This window comes from Scyliorhinus torazame, chromosome 12, assembly GCF_047496885.1.
Source record: "Scyliorhinus torazame isolate Kashiwa2021f chromosome 12, sScyTor2.1, whole genome shotgun sequence".
NCBI lineage: Eukaryota > Metazoa > Chordata > Chondrichthyes > Carcharhiniformes > Scyliorhinidae > Scyliorhinus > Scyliorhinus torazame.
In genome coordinates this window covers 185,525,212-185,538,092 of record NC_092718.1, presented here as the reverse complement: position 1 = coordinate 185,538,092, position 12,881 = coordinate 185,525,212, and the positions used below count along the sequence as shown (strand labels likewise).

The 12,881-nt window shown below is 48.2% G+C and overlaps 1 long non-coding RNA gene across 1 annotated transcript in view; it reads right to left on the bottom strand.

The window, feature by feature from the left end:
* The window catches only part of LOC140386802 (uncharacterized), a 109,092-nt gene that overhangs the window by 73,284 nt on the left and 22,927 nt on the right, over positions 1–12,881 (bottom strand). The window lies entirely within an intron of this gene.

Genomic DNA, 12,881 nt, shown 5'->3' with positions numbered 1-12,881 from the left:
AGTAGCATAGCATGTATGGAATAATCTTACTTATGTTTTCAAACCCAACATCCACAAGCTTGAGGTCAATCAAGGCATTAGGTATGGTCAGGATAACTGTGGGTAAGGGTAGCACAGTGGGTAGCACTGTTGCTTCACAGCACCAGGGTCCCAGGTTCGATTCCCAGCTTGGGCACTGTTGCTTCACAGCACCAGGGTCCCGGGTTCGATTCCCAGCTTGGGTCACTGTCTGTGCAGAGCCTGTACGTTTCCCTCTATCAGCGTGGGTTCCTCCAGGTGCTCTTGTTTCCTCATACTAGTCCTGAAAGACGTGCTGTTGGGTAAGTTGGACATTCTGAATTCTCCATCAGTGTACCCGTACAGGCACTGGAATGTGACTAGGGGCTTTTCATAGTAACTTTTTTTTAATAAACATTTTATTGAGGTATTTTTGGTATAGTAACAACAACCAAATAAACAATATACACGAAACCATAAATATTGTGCAAAAGCCATTTACCTCTCGTACAGGTCCCTCCATTATTGACCCCCTACTCTAATCTAAACTACCCCCCCCCCCCCCCGACATCTGCTGACGATTAATTTCCCACAAAGAAGTCGACGAACGGTTGCCACCTCCAGGTGAATCCTGACAGTGACTCTCTCAAAGCGAATTTGATTTTCTCCAAACAGAGAAAGCTAGCCATGTCCGATAGCTAGGTCTCCGTCTTCAGGGGCTTTGAGTCCTTCCATGCTAATAGTATCCGTCTCCAGGCAACCAAGGAAGCAAAGGTCAGAACGCCTGCCTCTTTGTCTTCCTGGATTCTGTTGTTGAAAACTCACCACTATTCTTAGAAGTCCCCCTATACCAAAAAGGGCTGACATTCTAAATGGTGAACAGAGATTCCCACTCCCTGACTCCGATGCAGGCTTCAGTGGATGCTATTCAGGTCAAACTATGTTTTCAAGTTATCCCCCGGTATAACCCATACCTTCACCGAAGATTTCATCTACTTACCACTTAGTAGCATCGATCCTGGGTCCCGCATTGCTAAGTAAGTAAAGTAGACTTTGGAATAACCACTATTTCAGGTTAAAACTTTTAAGTTATTTTATTATTATATTTTTTCTTTTAAAAGCTGCAATTACTGTCTTTACAGAAAGGTAAAAAGATCTTTCTTCTGGGTCCTTCTGGTTGGTTGAAGGGATCTTCAGGCCCAACTTGACAATCAATCTTCTTTTTAAAATCTGGTCTTCTTTAGATGTATTCGCTGATGAGCTCAGTTGCTGTGTCCTAGCTTTCCCATGTACCGAGCTGTGAGAGCTGACTATCTCTGAGCTGACTCTGAGTCCTCTTTAAAATCTAGTCTTCCTTAGATGTATTAGTTGTTTTAGCTCGGCTGCTTTGCCCTGTCCCTTTCCCATGGCCGAGCTGACTGTAATCTGACTCTGAGCTGTTTGTTCCTTCTCTGCTTCTCCGCTTCTCTGCTTCTCTCTGAGTTCTGGTTCTGGTAGTTCCTGCTCTGGTCTCTAGGTTTATATTCTCTTTCTAACAGTTATTAAGTTTTTATGACTTTATTGTAAAGTAACTTTTATCACTTTGATTGTAAAAAGTATCTTTTATCTAAACATTCTAATCCAACTAAGTATTCATTTTGACATAACTTCACCTCTCAGGTCGCTGATACATTGTTTCCTTTGTGATGTTCAAAGTTCCTTTGTGATATTCAAAAATGCTTTGGTTTCAAGAGATGTGAATTTTGGTTTGGTTCCTGTCATTTCGATAGTTTTATTTTCCAATCGTGTCCTCAGCTCATAATTTTGACTTTGATTTTGGCTTTGAATTATGTTTCTCGTAGACTGATAGTCTCCAGTTTTCTTTAATTTACCTGGTATTATCAAAATTTCACACCTGGAATTATCATCAAATTCAACTGAACCTCATCCTTTCCTTTCCAGCTGCTTACTAAGATAGTTACTTTCAATGAAGGTGTGAGCCATTGTTTTCGGCTTCATTCAAAATCCTGTGTGTTTGCTAAGCCTGCTTGACCAAGGATATCTGCATTTTACAATCCTGCTCTTTGCAGCTGCTGTTAACCCTTTGTGGGATCTTTACCTGTATCCTCTCATGTTTCTCTCAGATATTGCCAGACTTCCATGTTTCAAATGACACATCTTTCCATATTTTCAATAACAATTCCTGGGTCTGCTTCCGGGTGCGGCGATGACCAGCTGAGTCGCACGTTTCGGCAGCTCCCGGTGAAACGGACTTTTGGGCTCTTGATAGGAGCCCCAACGGCAATTTTGACGGCTAAAATCACTGTGCGGTAAACCAGAAGGGAATTCCCCCTGGATACGGATGAAAAAAGGAGGAGAAAGTGGCCGGATTGCAGTGGATCCTTTAGAACAGCGGCAAGGAAGGCAAGCAAAAACCAAGATGGCGTCGGAAGGTGGCAGTTTAACATGGGGCCCTGAACAACAAGAGTTCTTGAAATGCTGTGTGGAAGAGATCAAAAAGGAAATGAAGAAAGAGCTGTTGGCCCCGATACTACAGGCGATCGAAGGGCTAAAGGAGGAACAAAAGACCCAGGAGCGGGAGCTTCGGGTCGTGAAGGCAAAGGCAGCCGAGAATGAGGACGACATACAGGGCCTGGTGGTGAAGACGGAGACGCATGAGGCACACCATAAACGATGTGTGGAAAGGTTGGAGGCACTGGAGAACAACGCAAGGAGGAACAACCTGAGGATTCTTGGTCTTCCTGAAGGTGCGGAGGGAGCGGACGTCGGGGCATATGTGAGCACGATGCTGCACTCGTTAATGGGAGCGGAGGCCCCGGCGGGTCCGTTGGAGGTGGAGGGAGCATACCGAGTGATGGCACGAGGACCGAGAGCAGGAGAAATTCCCAGAGCCATAGTGGTGAGATTCCTCGGTTTTAAGGATAGAGAAATGGTCCTTAGATGGGCAAAGAAAACTCGGAGCAGTAAATGGGAGAACGCGGTGATCCGCGTATACCAAGACTGGAGTGCGGAGGTGGCGAGAAGGAGGGCGAGCTTTAATCGGGCCAAGGCGGTGCTTCATAAAAAGAAGATAAAATTTGGAATGCTGCAACCGGCAAGACTGTGGGTCACATATCGAGGGAGGCACCACTACTTTGAGACGGCGGATGAAACGTGGACTTTTATTGTGGAAGAAAAACTGGAATGAGCGGGTTATTAAAAAGAACGTTTGAACAAAGTGGTGGGGCGAATGTGGGGGGTGAAGAGGGGGGTTAAAAAGGGTGGAAAGAGGAGTTTTATGTACTAATCCTGCGATGTGGTAACTTTTCTCTCTTCCACAGGTGGTGATGGGGGAGGAGGGGAGGTGGAGGAGATGGGGCGTTGGCCATTGGGGGCGGGGCCAAGGGAGAAGCGCGGGCTTGGTTCCCGCGCTATGATAATCATGGCGGGAATAGAGAAGCAGGAAGGAGGGGGCGTCGCACGGTGCAAGCCGAGGTCACGGGGGGAAGCCGAGGTCGGCCAGAGTTTGCTGACTTCTGGGAGCAACATGGGGGGAGTAATTACGCTAGCGGGGGATCTAGCGGGGGGGGGTGGGAGGGGGGAATTACTGGGTTGCTGCTGCTGGGGAGAGGGGGGAGCTGGTATGGGAGAGGATGGGCGGGGGGGCACCGCCTGGGGGAGATACAGCTGCGTGGGAACCGGGTGAGGAGCTGGAAAAAGGTGATGGCTAATCGACAAGGGGGGGGGTAGGAAGCCCCCCAACTCGGCTGATCACGTGGAACGTGAGAGGGCTGAACGTGCCGATAAAGAGGGCACGGGTACTCGCACACCTTAAGAAACCTAAGGCAGATGTGGTTATGTTACAGGAAACGCACCTGAAACTGATAGACCAGGTTAGGCTACGCAAAGGATGGGTGGGGCAGGTGTTCCATTCGGGGCTAGATGCGAAAAACAGGGGGGTGGCTATATTAGTGGGGAAGCGGGTAATGTTCGAGGCAAAGACTATAGTGGCGGATAACGGGGGCAGATACGTGATGGTGAGTGGCAAACTACAGGGGGAGACGGTGGTTTTGGTAAACGTATATGCCCCGAACTGGGATGATGCCAATTTTATGAGGCGGATGCTAGGACGCATTCCGGACCTAGAGATGGGAAAGCTGATAATGGGGGGAGATTTTAATACGGTGTTGGAACCAGGGCTGGATAGGTCGAAGTCCAGGACTGGAAGGAGGCCGGCAGCAGCCAATGTACTTAAAGATTTTATGGAGCAGAAGGGAGGTGTAGACCCGTGGAGATTTAGCAGACCTAGGAGTAAGGAGTTCTCGTTTTTCTCCTATGTCCATAAAGTCTACTCGCGAATAGACTTTTTTTGCTGGGAAGGGCGTTGATCCCGAAGGTGAGGGGAACGGAGTATACGGCTATAGCCATTTCGGATCATGCTCCACACTGGGTGGACTTGGAGATAGGGGAGGAAACAGGAGGGCGCCCACCCTGGAGAATGGACATGGGACTAATGGCAGATGAGGGGGTGTGTCTAAGGGTGAGGGGGTGCATTGAAAAGTACTTGGAACTCAATGATAATGGGGAGGTCCAGGTGGGAGTGGTCTGGGAGGCGCTGAAGGCGGTGGTTAGAGGGGAGCTGATATCAATAAGGGCACATAAAGGGAAGCAGGAGAGTAAGGAACGGGAGCGGTTGCTGCAAGAACTTTTGAGGGTGGACAGACAATATGCGGAAGCACCGGAGGAGGGACTGTACAGGGAAAGGCAAAGGCTACATGTAGAATTTGACTTGCTGACTACGGGCACTGCAGAGGCACAATGGAGGAAGGCACAGGGTGTACAGTACGAATATGGGGAGAAGGCGAGCAGGTTGCTGGCACACCAATTGAGGAAAAGGGGAGCAGCGAGGGAAATAGGGGGAGTGAGGGATGAGGAAGGAGAGATGGAGCGGGGAGCGGAGAGAGTGAATGGAGTGTTCAAGACATTTTATAAAAAATTATATGAAGCTCAACCCCCGGATGGGAGGGAGAGAATGATGGGCTTTCTGGACCGGCTGGAATTTCCCAAGGTGGAAGAGCAGGAAAGGGTGGGACTGGGAGCACAGATCGAGGTAGAAGAAGTGGTGAAAGGAATTAGGAGCATGCAGGCGGGAAAGGCCCCGGGACCGGATGGATTCCCAGTCGAATTCTATAGAAAATATGTGGACTTGCTCGCCCCGGTATTGACGAGGACCTTTAATGAGGCAAAGGAAAGGGGACAACTGCCCCCGACTATGTCTGAAGCAACGATATCGCTTCTCTTAAAGGAAAAGGACCCGCTACAATGCGGGTCCTATAGACCTATTTCCCTCCTAAATGTAGATGCCAAGATCCTGGCCAAGGTAATGGCAATGAGAATAGAGGAATGTGTCCCGGGGGTGGTCCACGAGGACCAAACTGGGTTTGTGAAGGGGAGACAGCTGAACACGAATATACGGAGGCTGTTAGGGGTAATGATGATGGCCCCACCAGAGGGGGAAACGGAGATAGTAGTGGCGATGGATGCCGAGAAAGCATTTGATAGAGTGGAGTGGGATTATTTGTGGGAGGTGTTGAGGAGATTTGGTTTTGGAGAGGGTTATGTTAGATGGGTGCAGCTGTTGTATAGGGCCCCGATGGCGAGCGTGGTCACGAATGGACGGGGATCTGCATATTTTCGGCTCCATAGAGGGACAAGGCAGGGATGCCCTCTGTCCCCATTATTGTTTGCACTGGCGATTGAGCCCCTGGCGATAGCGTTGAGGGGTTCCAAGAAGTGGAGGGGAGTACTTAGAGGAGGAGAAGAACACCGGGTATCTTTGTATGCGGACGATTTGCTACTATACGTGGCAGACCCGGCGGAGGGGATGCCAGAAATAATGCGGATACTTGGGGAGTTTGGGGATTTTTCAGGGTATAAATTGAACATGGGGAAAAGTGAGTTGTTTGTGGTGCATCCAGGGGAGCAGAGTAGAGAAATAGAGGACCTACCGTTGAGAAAGGTAACAAGGGACTTTCGTTACCTGGGGATCCAGATAGCCAAGAATTGGGGCACATTGCATAGGTTAAATTTAACGCGGTTGGTGGAACAAATGGAGGAGGATTTCAAGAGATGGGATATGGTATCCCTGTCACTGGCAGGGAGGGTGCAGGCGGTTAAGATGGTGGTCCTCCCGAGATTCCTCTTTGTGTTTCAGTGCCTCCCGGTGGTGATCACGAAGGCTTTTTTTAAAAGGATTGAAAAGAGCATCATGGGTTTTGTGTGGGCCGGGAAGACCCCGAGAGTGAGGAAGGGATTCTTACAGCGTAGCAGGGATGGGGGGGGCTGGCACTACCGAGCCTAAGTGAGTATTATTGGGCCGCTAATATTTCAATGGTGAGTAAGTGGATGGGAGAGGAGAAGGGAGCGGCGTGGAAGAGATTAGAGAGGGCGTCCTGTAGGGGGACTAGCCTACAGGCTATGGTGACAGCCCCATTGCCGTTCTCACCGAGGAACTACACCACAAGCCCGGTGGTGGTGGCTACACTGAAGATTTGGGGACAGTGGAGACGGCATAGGGGAAAGACTGGAGCCTTGGGGGGTCCCCGATAAGAAACAATCATAGGTTTGCCCCGGGGGGAATGGATGGGGGATATGGAATGTGGCAAAGAGCAGGAATAACGCAACTGAAAGATCTGTTTGTGGATGGGAAGTTCGCGAGTCTGAGAGCGCTGACCGAGAAATATGGGTTGCCCCAAGGGAATGCATTCAGGTATATGCAACTGAGGGCTTTTGCGAGGCAACAGGTGAAGGAATTCCCGCAGCTCCCGACACAAGAGGTGCAGGACAGAGTGATCTCAAAGACATGGGTGGGGGATGGTAAGGTGTCAGATATATATAGGGAAATGAGGGACGAAGGGGAGACTATGGTAGATGAACTAAAAGGGAAATGGGAAGAAGAGCTGGGGGAGGAGATCGAGGAGGGGCTGTGGGCAGATGCCCTAAGCAGGGTAAACTCGTCGTCCTCATGTGCCAGGCTAAGCCTGATTCAGTTTAAGGTATTACACAGGGCGCATATGACTGGAGCACGGCTCAGTAAATTTTTTGGGGTGGAGGATAGGTGTGCGAGGTGCTCGAGAAGCCCAGCGAATCATACCCATATGTTTTGGTCATGCCCGGCACTACAGGGGTTTTGGGTGGGGGTGACAAAGGTGCTTTCGAAAGTAGTGGGGGTCCAGGTCGAACCAAGCTGGGGGTTGGCTATATTTGGGGTTGCACAAGAGCCGGGAGTGCAGGAGGCGAGAGAGGCCGATGTTTTGGCCTTTGCGTCCCTAGTAGCCCGGCGCAGGATATTGCTAATGTGGAAAGAAGCCAAGCCCCCGGGGGTGGAGACCTGGATAAATGACATGGCGGGGTTTATAAAGCTAGAGCGGATTAAGTTCGTTCTAAGGGGGTCGGCTCAAGGGTTCACCAGGCGGTGGCAACCGTTCGTCGAATACCTCGCAGAAAGATAGATGGAATGGAAAAAAGAAGGCAGCAGCAGCAGCCCAGGATCGGGGGGGGGGGGGGGGGGGGGAGAGAGGGGGGGTGGGGGGGGAGGAGGAACCAGAAGGACTCTCAGGGTTGTTAATATATACTGTATAATATGTATAGGTCGTTGCGACAGATAATTATATATTGGACTGTTAAATTATATTTTTGGAGAGTGTTACTTGTGATAAGGCAGTTGCCAATTAGGGTTAGTTTTCATTTTTGTTATTTATTATTTATTCATTTTCTGTTTATAAAATAGGTCATTGTTATTTGTGTTGTTATAATATTGTGTAAAGGATGCACAATGTACTGTGTTGGTAGACCAAAAATTTTCAATAAAATATTTTATTAAAAAAAGATAATGGGCGAAATTCTCCCCCAACGGCGGGATGCCCGCCGACTGGCGCCAAAGCCGGCGCCAATCAGACGGGCATCGCGCCGGCCCAAAGGTGCGGAAGGCATTGTTATTTGTCATTGTTATTTGTGTTGTTATAATATTGTGTAAAGGATGCACAATGTACTGTGTTGGTTGACCAAACATTTTCAATAAAATATTTGTAAAAAAAAAAACAACAATTCCTGGGTCTTCTGACACCCCGAAAATCGCTACCTCTGGACTCGGCGCCACCCTTGTTTTTAACACCGTAGACATGACGTCCGCAAACCCCTGCCAAAATTCCATAAGCTTTGGATATATCCAGAACATGTGGACATGGTTCGCCGGTCCTCCCGCACATTTTGTGCACCTGTCCTCCACCCCAAAGAATCTGCTCATCCGGGCCACTGTCATGTGAGCCCGATGAACAACCTTAAATTGTATCAGGCTGAGCCTGGCACATGTTGCGGACGTGTTTACTCGACTCAACGCGTCTGCCCATAGACCCTTTTCACAGTAACTTCATTGCAGTGTTAATGTAAGCCTACTTGTGACAATAAAGATTATTATTCTATTACCATGGCAGTGTAAGCATAGATATTCCTGTGAGAACTGGTGGCATCAATTCCAGGCAATAGACTGGTGAGAGGCTTCTTCTTCCAATGGAACATGCAAGACATTAATTTAATGTTTAAAAACAATTGACTCCTGCAGTTATCCAAAATTCATGAGAGGAAAGGTTGTATTTGGATTATCCTAGTTTTGTAGACCACGAAGGGAGTATTAAAACTGCAAAGGCAATTTGCACATCCAAGAAATAAAGTTTTATTACAATAATTATTATTTACACGGCACAAAAGATCCCAGCCGGGTCTCTCCTCAATGTCGGTACACAAACTGGCTGTTCGACGTTTTAGTTGCTGTGAAATGAAGAGTCTAAAGTTCTTGTTCTTTTTCACCAAACACCATTTATTTCACTTCCACAGCCTCTGCACAAAACTCCTAATAACACACCACCTGCCAGAGGCCACCTGAAGCCCCTTTACATATGTGTCAATTAATGGATACGTAACATAAATGAGACAACTAATTGCAATGTCTCTTAACCCATTACTTAACACTGGCAGACTTTGTATCGAAGTTTAGCAATACATGGCTTAGGGTTCCCCACCCCTTTAATGGGGGAGCTCATATCCAGCGAGGCTCATGGAGAGTTTAATCATTGCCACTTCATAAGTCCAGTGCGGGTTATGACACCTGGCTAGCGGATAAAACAGTTCTTCACACAGGGACCCAGGTTCGATTCCGACCTTGGGTGACTGTCTGTGTGGAGTTTGCACATTCTTCCCCGCGCCTGCACGGTTTTCCTCCGAGTGCTCCGGTTTCCTCCCGCAGCCCAAAGATGTGCAGGTCAGGTGGATTGGCCATGTTAAATTTCCCCTAAGTGTCCAAAGGCTAGATGGGATTACGGGGATTGGGCCTGGGTAGGGCGCTCTTTCAGAGGGTGGGTGCAGACTCAATGGGCTGAATGGCCTCCTTCTGCACTGTAGGGATTCTATGATTCTATGATATAATTTCCAAGATATTAAATAAGTTACATTATTTAATGTTGTATCAGATCATTTAATTCTAGCTATTTGTATTGTTTACATGTCAAAATCAAATAGCCCTTCCATTTGTTCACTTTTGTTTCAGCATCGTGTACACATTTAAAACAACTGTTCCTGATCTTATTCTAAGAGCTTTGTAAGTCTTATTTTAGGATTAGTAGTTTAATATAGTTTTGCAAATTAACTTCCTTGTATTTTTTGCAGGGTTTTATCTTTGTTGTCTGCTGTATTAGGTATTGTTGCAGTTTGGCATGGCAAGACTGCTCACTAACAACATTAAAAAAAACATTTTATTAAAGCATTTATGATTTATGTACAAATACAAATGTAAACATAATTCAGTACGTAGCACCCCCCAACCAACAACCATACCCAGCCAACATGGCTTATACACACAATTCCCCAGCTCACTAACAACATTAACAAGAGCTGCTTCACTACAAACAGTGAATGATTTAAGTTTCATATCCTTAGGACAACCTGAAGTACTTTAGAACCAATGAAGTACTTTTGAACTTCAATTATGTAGGAAACCAATTCACATACAGGAATGTCCCATAAACAGTAAATTAAGTCAATCATTAATTTAACTCTTTTCCTTCTCGTGATAGTTGAGGATTAAAATCTGACTAGGACAATGTTTTTCAAACTTTTTTTCCTGGGACCCACTTTTACCAACTGAACAACCCACGCCAGCCGACCTTTGGATCCCACGCTGGCCAACCTTTGCCACCCATGCCAGCCATCCTTCGCGACCCACACCGGACGACCTTTGCAACAACCATTTTCACTTATCTTTAATGCGACATGTGAGCCTACTTGGTCCTCACAATCTCACTTACTTTGTCATTTAGTGTTACATTTCTGCTGAGGACTTACAATAATAATAATATTATAATAATCACTTATTGTCACAAGTAGGCTTCAATTAAGTTACTGTGAAAAGCCCCTAGTCGTCACATTCCGGCGCCTGATCGGGGAGGCTGGAACAGGAATTGAACCGGCGCTGCTGGTCTTGTTCTGCATTACAAGCTGTCTTAGCCCACTGTGCTAAACCAACCCCTTCCAGCTGATGATTTAGGTTCTCGCTGTATCCTTTGAATAAATCAAGATGTTTCTCCTCTAACTTGCCATGCTTAGTCTTCAAATGCCTTTGAAGATGTGAGAGTTTTACACTCTCATTTGCCAGTACTTTCCTGCATATAACATACATGGGCTTTGCATCCTGATTTGCATTGGCACAATTAACAAAGCCACACCTCAAGAAATCATCTTTATACTGCTTTGTTCCCAATTTCAGTTTTTTCTTTGTTGGCTGTTCACCAGAGGCCCTGGAACTCTGTACAGAGCTAACACTAGCACTGCTTTGCATTGCCGTAGACACTCCTAAGCAGCTCTGTCAGCAAATTCAGATGTGAGATGCTGGCACTTCCTTATAACAAAACAATCCATCAATTTCATTCAGAGTGTTCCTGTTCCTGTTGCTCTTCAGCTTCTGATTACATGCAGTGCAGTGTCCCTTACCAGTTGCTCCCTCTTGTCCTGGTATGAATTCTCCAAGAGAAATGTCTCTGAGCTATAGTTGTATATGAAGCATTCCTTTTTTAAAAAATTTTTTATTGAAGGCATTTTAAATATATACATAATTACAAAAACTAAACATGGCAACAGGTAACAAATCCCCCCCCCCTCCCTGCCCTCTGCCCCCCCCCCCCCAACAGTCCTGTTGCCTTGCTTGCTTGTAAATGGAGGAATCTCTCCTCTGTGATTTCTCGCAAAAGCATGGATGTACAGGGGACGGGAATCTCTGCCCCCGCCGGCGTAAATTAGAGTAGGTCCTTACCGGCGGGACCTGGCGGCACGGGCGGCCTCCGGGGTTGTCGGGGGGGTGGGGCGCAGGGGGATCTGGCCCCAGGAGGTGCCCCCATGGTGGCCTGGCCCACGATCGGGGCCCACCAATCCGCGGGCGGGCCTGTTCTGTGTGGGCACTCTATTCTTCCTGGTGGCTGGAGCGGTCCGCCATTGCCGGTGCGGACACGAAGCCCTCTGCACATGCGCTGGGGTGACGCCAGCACACGCTGGCGCTCCCGCGCATGTGCCAACTCGTGCCGGTCGGTGGAGGTCCTTCGGCACCGGTTGACATGGCGCCAAGCCCCTTCCCCGCCGGCCGGCACGGCGCAAACCACTCCGGGGCCGGCCTAGCCCCTGAAGGTGCGGAGGATTCCGCCCCTTTGGGGCGGCCCGACGCCGGAGTGGTTCATGCCACTCCTTCCCGCCGGAGTTGCCCGCCCCGCCGATTACGGCAGAATCCCGCCCAGGGTGTGTGACATCAGTGTACATGCCAGACTTGTGACCTTCTCTCTGCCACCGCTTCTGGCCGGAAGACTACATTGTTCCATTTAAAAGCCGGTTGTGGCCGCCATTCTCAATTTAAAATCTGGCCACAGCATTGGACGCTTCGCCTTAATCTGTGCAATTTCTGGGAGTTTCCACTCTATTTTGCAAGCAGCAGTACTTCTGCCTGCCATCATAGCCACTGCTTTGCAGTGAAAAGTACTGAGAGGTGTGGGCGGGAGCCAGCAAATCACGCGCACATGTTTTGAGGTTGTGAAAAATTGGGAAGATTCTGGGCGGGAGTGTTTGCAGTCTTAGCCAGGATAGCAGGATAGTGGAGGAGGAGGTGGACCCGGACACTTTGGTGGAGATATTTGGGGTTTCAGAGAAGCCGGAGCTCATGGCGAGGATGAAGTCCGATGTCGTGGCCTTCGCCTCTCAGATTGCACGGCGGAGAATTTTGCTGGAGTGGCGGTTGGCATCACCACCGGGGGTAGCGGCTTGGTTGAGTGACCTGCACGACTTCCTGCGATTAGAGAAGATAAAGTATGAGTTAAGGGGCTCTTCAGTGGGGTTGAGGAAAGGTGGGGGATGTTAGTGACCGTGTTTGAGGGGCTGTTCATCGCTTGGGGGTGGGGAGGGGGGGTGAAAAAGGGGAAAAATCTGCACAGACTGTATAGTTGATTGCTGGGAAATATGTTTCCCGGGCGTTTATTCGCTGTAACCTGTTTTGATACATGTTTGTAATAAAACATTGTCATGTGAGAGTACCCTCTAAGAAATGGATGTTTAAGAAATGTACCTTTAAGAAATGGAGCTGCTCATGTTACTGGAGTGGTGTCAGAGTGTGGGTGGAGCTGAGTGATGCACTATCAATTACCACAAAGACGAGAATAGTGGAACAATCGAGGCTTTATTGAGCAAGATGTTGTGCCTCCTGTAGCTGGAACCAGAATGGCTGCAGCACAGAAGAGCACACACATTTATACGTCACCTACTGGGTGGAGCACACACATTTATATGTCACATACTGGGTGGAGCCAGCAGGCAGGGAT